General features: G+C 36.3%; 1 protein-coding gene across 5 annotated transcripts in view; it reads right to left on the reverse strand.

Annotated features, from left to right (window-relative positions):
* Nucleotides 1-7,500, reverse strand: part of LOC115231083 (PRKC apoptosis WT1 regulator protein) — a 138,732-nt gene that overhangs the window by 129,173 nt on the left and 2,059 nt on the right. The window lies entirely within an intron of this gene.

Here is a 7,500-nt window from a genome sequence, read left to right on the forward strand (position 1 = left end):
AATGGTTGAGTGGAAACTGTGGGGATTGTACTTGTAATTAAAAGATCTAGCCTTGTCGCATATTGTGCTATACTAATTGAGTATGGGAATTATATGAATGGTACATATTCTGTGACATATTCAGCCACTTGTACATTAATTTAACAAGTTGGTAGTTCAGATTACCAAACAACTGAATGCTTGTAGGTGGAACTAGTGGGGGATCTATCATCATGTGTGTGTGTATATATGCAACTATGTGCAGGAGTATATCCAGTCATAGTCTGTAATTGTGTGTGTATGTGTACATACATGCAGTATTATAGTAGTCTTCAGTCTTCTCGATTTTAGATGTCTGAAATGTAGTATTATAGAGTAAAATCAGTGTATATAAATAATGTTTATTCCCTTTGCTATAAGGCCACTCATAAATTTATAAGAGATAGTGTTAATGATCTGAACTTAACTTCAGTACATTACTGAAACTAATTTTATTGATCTTGCAGGGATGGAAAGTAAATATGAAGCAAGCAGGATGCAAATTCAGGCTGTAGAGGGATATCATCATCATTCAACCCTTTAGCATTTAGATTACTCTTTCAAATATAACATTTATTTACATTGATTTGAATTTTTCCTGCATTATCCTGTAGCCTTGAGATTTCAATTTATGTGGCTGTAGATGTTTTGGCTGATATTGTAGGGTAGATGTGAGAGGCTTAATCTGGTCAGTTTGAGTATAAAACAGGGAGCCATATCTTGGTCAGATATGGCTGGGGTAAATGCTAAAGGGTTAATATCATTGCTTCATGCTGGCATGGGCTAGACGGTTCGAAAGACTCCAACTAGCCCAAGGTCTGCTTTGGCAAGGTTTCTACAGCCAGGTGGCCTTCCTAACATCAAACACATTACAGAGTGCGCTAGGTGCATTTTCATGGTATTAGCAGCACAAATAGGGGTCACAAGACAAAATTCCTTCCTGGAGTGGAGTGGGCAGCTAGTATTGTAGTAGGTAGCTTTGTACCAGGTGTTCAGAGTCCAAAGTAGGGATGAGGAACAGGAACAGGAACTGGTATCTTGTAGAAGAGATACATAGGTACCACAGCAGGAAAGGAAAAAAGGATGGTGGAGAAGAACTATCAGGACATACTCTCAAGGTACAAGAAGGTGCATAGAGAGATTATAGGAAGTTGGTGGGGAACATAGTTAAATAATGATTTGATATAGATATGCATACAAATATGTGTGTGAAAGAAAGAGAGCCGATATCTAATACAGTAACATTCAGAAATTCAATGTCAATGCAGGTAACAGTCCCAGTATAATCCAACAACAAACTAACCAAATAATAACTACTCATGCACATATGCATGCACATTTAATGGGCTTCTTTCAATTTCCATCTATCAAATACATTCATAAGACACTTGTCTGAGATGTCACACAATGGGACCAAACCCAAAACTATGTAGTTGGGAAGTGAACTTCTTAACCACATAGCCATATATTGTTATTAATTGCAATGGCAGATATCAAGCTAAGTATAAACCTCAGTGGAGATAAATAGTATTAACAGAGAATGGATTGTGTAAATAGAGAATTGGAAAAGTACTACTTTGTGTTGGGTCAATGGGGAAGACTTAAAAATTGTTTGAAAAATGTAGTCCTAGATCAGTACTTCTCAAGCATTTGACTATAAGATACAGATCAAACAAAAATTTATTGGCACACTTCACACAGAAAGTTAATTAGAAGCACACTTTATGTAAAAAGTTTTAAAAATAACTGTTTTAAAGTTAAAAAGCAGAGGTCCATATCAAAAGGAAAATTAAGAATGAAACTATATTTTAAAGTTTAAAATTCACAAAAGAAAATGTATGATACTATTACTTAGTTTGTTTTTTAAATCATACTTATATACAGTGAAATTAGGAATAGCACATTTTTCAAGACTCTCATCATTTGTATGGAATATGTAAAGCCTCGAATTAAACATCATTATCATATAATGTCAATTTTCCATGCTGGTATGTGTTGAACCGATTGGATATTGGCAAGCCAAAGGTCTGTGCCAAGCTCCAAAGTCTACTTTGGTGTGGTGTCTATGGCTAGATGCTCTTCCTAATGTCAACCACTTTACAGGGTGTACAGAGAGTGTTTATGTAGCACTGGTACTAATGAAGTCGCCAAGTAATTTGCAAGACAAGACCCCCTCAACTGAATGGTTCAATAGTATTGAATGGAGGTGGCTTTAAGCCACATGTTGAGAGATTCAACTATGATTGAAGAACAAATGTCTTGCTGTAGGGGAGATACATGGTTAGAAAAGAGAGAATTTGCTGGTGAAGATACATCACAGTGCACCCTCAAATTATATTTTTAAAAATCTACAATTCATTTAGATTCCTCTGATGAGGTACCAATGTGCCATGACAAGCTATTTGAGAACAACTGTTTTAGATACACAACACTATCACCGAAAATAAGTGGTAGCCATCACTGAAACGTTTTCCATTATAGGTGAGCTCAATAAGAGTTGACAAATGGTTAAACAATATTGTATTCAAGGAGTACTGAAAAGTTTGTGGCTTTGGGTAAAAGAAAATACAAGAGGATCAGTTAATTATGATTCTACTGAACATATTCCCATCTCAGATTCACACACCTATTGCAGCTGTCCTTCAGTTTTCCTCAGTCCTGTAAAAGAACTTGAGCTAAACAACGTGTGCAAGTTTGAAGGAAGATATTCAAAGTGGCAATGTCTGTGAGAATGAAATTTCAAAAACATGAATTTGTTTTGTTCTTTTAAATTATATATATGGTGTGACGGACCACTTTTCAAGTAGAGAGAATTATCACAACATTATGTAACTCCATCATCATCATTTAGTGTTCGTATTCCATGCTGGTATGAGCTGAACAGTTGGACAGGATCCAAGTCAGAGGACTTTGTTGAGCCCCAATATCTGATTTGACATAGTTTCTACAGCTGGATGCCCTTCCTGATGCCAACCACTTTACAAAGTGTACTGAGTGCTTTTTCATGTCACCTGCACTAGTGAGGTTGCCAAGTAACTCATAAAACAAGACCCCTTCATAGAGTGGGGGATCTACTATTGAGGGATGTGGTTTATACAAGGTGTTGAGAGGCAAAACTATGAAAGAGGAATAAATACAAGTGTCTCGCCATGGAGGAGATACATGGCTATCCCAGCTGGAAAAGGTAATAAGGTAGTATTGATGAGGTATCAAGATGTACCCACAAGGTACACAAGGGTAAATGGAGACAGGGGAACAAGTGGAAGGGATAGGGACAGAGAATCAGGTACATTTGCAAAAGTGTAATGTGAGTGACAGATGGGTAGAGGTAAGGAATATAGCAATCCAGGAGATGCAGAGAACAGCAAACAAGGGAGAGATCATAGTCAAAGGTGAATTTAAGTTTGGGGACAAATGAAGGAAATAGGAATGGGCCAGGGAGGAGAAGAATATATAGGATACAAAGTGTTGCTATTCCAGTGTTACTGTCAGAGCCAGAATTCACTTATAGTTACATGATAAATATTGAAAAAACAAACTTTTATTTCATATAATCATTTAGTCTTCTAAAGCCAGAAAAGCATTGGTCAAAATGCTAGAATATTGTCACATCCAGCTGTAAAAACTCTGCCAGATCAGATTGGAGCCTGGCACAGCCATCTGGTTCGCCAGTCCTCAGTCAAATTGTCCAACCCATGCTAGCATGGAAAGCGGACGTTAAACGATGATGATGATGATGATCTCCTTATTTTGACTTCGATCCTTGTTCATGTTGTCTTTGCCTTTCATCCTGCCAAGGGTCAATAAAATAAACTATAAAACCCAAGTACTGAGATTGACATAACTGACTAGATACTCTCCTAAATTTTCTCCCTTTGTCAATAATCATCAGAACTAGTAGTTTCAGCAGTCCCATTATGTAAGAGATGTGTGATATTAGTTAAATGACAATTTATCAGATCAATCACTGGAATGGCAGAGAGAGATTCAATAACGAACATGACTCACGACCTGATATATATCGACTGGAAGGCAACAAGCTGGCAGAAACATAAGCGCACCAGATGAAATGCCTAGTGGTATTTCAGCTGTCTTTGTGCTCTGAGTTCAAATTCCACTGAGGTCAACTTTGATTTCATCCTTTCAGGGTCGATAAATTAAGTACCAGTTGCATACTAGTTGATCTAATTGACTGCCCCACCTCCCCAAAAACTTTGGGCCTTGTGCCTAAAATAGAAAAGATATATATTGACTAGTTTTGTTTTTAATGTGTTAAGACTTGGGAGAGACAAGCATTGCTCTGTGTTAGGAAGTTTGCTTCACAACAACAGAGCTTTTGGTTTGAACCCACAGCATGACATCTCAGGCAAGTATCTTCTCTAGTCTCAAGTTGACTAATACTTTGTGAATGAAATTTAGTAGATAGAAACTGTAAAGAATCCATGCCAACATGGAAAGGTAGACAAAAATTATGAAGATATTAGAGAATTAAGTATTTTAAAGTTTACTGATATACTGCAATCCAATTTAGAAATAGTATTTCAGAAGCATTTATAAGAATTCTCCCTAAACTGTATATGGCATGATGTTTACAACATTAAGCTATATAGACAAATATCCTAGATTAATAGAAACCAAAGATCATACAACCAACACTGCTCCCACAAAAAAAAAAACTGTAATAAAAGAAACCTCTATTATAAAAGAAATTCAGTCTTGATTGGGCAGGCATGGATAAAGAGATAGATGGTCATAGCTGGAATGACTGGATAGTCATTCCAGTCCATGACCATCCTGTTTTTTGTATGTGTCCTTCTTTTTAAGATGATAGTGTGATTTTAGTGAATTTGGTTGATGTGATGTTTTACTATAAGTAATTAAACCAGACCCTCTTGATACTTAATAAATAATAGTACATGATGATTTGAAGGCATTAAGTATCATTTAAACCAGTTCATTTCTTTAGAATCTTCTAAAAGTATATTTGGCCATAACGCTGTATTGTACAAAACCTTGCCTTACATGTGACAAATCTATATCGTACGCACAGGCATACCTGTGTGGTTCTGTGTTCCCCACTGGCACTTCAGGCAAATGTCTTCTACTACAGCCCTAGACTGACCAAAGCCTTGTGAGTAAATTTGGTAAACAAAAACTAAAAGCTTGGTCTCTATGTATATATGTATGCACGTATGAGAGAGAGAGTGTGTGTTAGTGTCTCCTTGTCTTCATATCACGTGATTGCTGTAAGAGGTTAGACGTTAGAATGTGGAGGAAGGAGCCACAACAGATTTGTGACTGTAGAAGAGATACATGGCTACTCGCATTAGACAAGAGTGGGTGGGAGTAATCTTTTATTGGTTCCAGTCATTGAAGAGCAGCCATGCTGGGGTTCCAGATTTAAGCATTTGACCTGTGTTGCCGATATTTTATCGGTCATACTTTGCTGAACTGTTAAGTAGCAGGCTACATAAGGTTGCAACACAAACCTTTGTTTTTAGAAAGATGCACACACACTAGTGTCTTACTGCACAAAGAACTCAACACAGTCTTGTAATAGAAAAGTATAGTTAATTCTGCGTATGTAGCAACCAGAATTCCAAACTCATGTCTAACGGTTTCGTGCAATAAACATTATATACTGGTAGTGTGTGGAATCTAATGTGTGTATATAGTAACCAAGATTACAAACCCATACTTAAAGGTTTGAGTACAGCTTACAGGGCAAGGATGAATGTACGAAACCTTTACATGTAGGTTTCAATCACGGTTAACGCATAAACACACTCACATATATACATATATGTACGTGTTTCTGTTTAAAGAATGAGTTAGGGTAAGATATTTGGAGTAACACATACTGCGTCCTCTAAACATAATGCAGATAATACAAGCGCTAAAGAAAGTGGGCAATGATGATAATGCCGACGCAACAATAGTAAGCTAATGTACGTGAAGGGGGAAGACGTGAGAGTGGGTGTGTGTTTGTGGGCGCGCGTGCGCACGCTCTCAGTTGATCTAAGAAATGGACAGGAATCGATAGATTTTGAAGAACAACAGATTAATGAATCAAGTCATGGCCAGAGTAAAGAAAAGCATAATAAATCATTCGTCCATAGTGAAATCAATAGAAGGTGGTAATAGTGGTGGTGAGAGGGAACAGGAGGGTCAGTGAGAGAAAGAGAAAGAAGCATTGCCCAGAGTAGCCGTTAAATGTAGAAAGATCGTGTCAGAAGTAAAGGAGGGACCGTGCAAAACAGAATGACACAAAGTGTGCATGTTAGAAAGCGTAAAAGAAAACGTGGAGGAAAAAGACGGAGAGAAAGGGTGTTAGAAGGGAAGAGAAGAAAGAAGAAAATTATGTATTAGAGACGATAAGGAGAAATGAGACATAAGGAAAGCATGAGAGGAAAGGAGAGAGTGAAATATAAAAAAACAGGTGTATGAACAGAGAAAAATTTACGCGCGTATGTGCAAACGATAGAGACACAAAACAAAGGAGAGACAAAATAGGAAGTAAAATACAAGAAAAGAAAAGGTGCAAGTGTTATCATTGTTGGATACTATAAACCATCCATTCAATACAGCTAGAATTAGTCAGTTTATCGCGGGGAGAGGGGAATCAACAATCTTCAGGTTAAAAAAAAAAAATGAAAACTAACGACAGGTTTAAACGAGTCAAAACTTGACATGGCAGATGTGCGGAGGAAGGACAAATAAATGACTAGAAATAAAACCAACACCCAAATCTAAAACTGTATTTCATTTTAATTATTTCCTTTAAAATATTTTATGAGTCAAATGTATACACTCAATCACAAACATGTCAGTATGCATGTATATAATGAGCTCTATGTTCGATTATTTAAATCCACGTTTGTTCTGATTATGTGCGCATATTGTATATTAATGATCGCCTCCCTATATATATATATATATATATATATATATATATTTATATATATATATATAATATATATATTTATATATATATATATAATATATATATATATATATATATATAATATATATATATATATATGAATGCAATGCGCGATTATATGAAAATATGTTGTTAAATCTTTTTAGCACAGTGAAGTAAAAGCTTTGACAACGCAGATTGAAATAAAAATTTAAATTGCTGATTTCAAATACTTCGATCTGATCGTATTTGCGCATAGGTAATATTCTACAGACACGTGTATCTTTAATGTAACCCTCGGGTAGACTCAGTGACAGGACTATCCTATGGACTATAGGTAGCGTTAACAGGACTGTTTCCGTTTACCCAATTCCACTTACACGGTTTGGGAGTCAACCTGCTATGTAGTAAAAAAAAATTTTCCCCAAGATACCACGAATAGGAGACCTTACACTTAGTTACAGAATCAGTCGGGTGTGCCAGTGTGTGTGTGTGTATGTATATATATATATATATATAGGTAAACAGTAAAATTAAATACAGACATGGACAAGAACATG

Source organism: Octopus sinensis, linkage group LG2 (assembly GCF_006345805.1).
Source record: "Octopus sinensis linkage group LG2, ASM634580v1, whole genome shotgun sequence".
In the NCBI taxonomy this organism is placed as follows: Eukaryota; Metazoa; Mollusca; class Cephalopoda; order Octopoda; family Octopodidae; genus Octopus; species Octopus sinensis.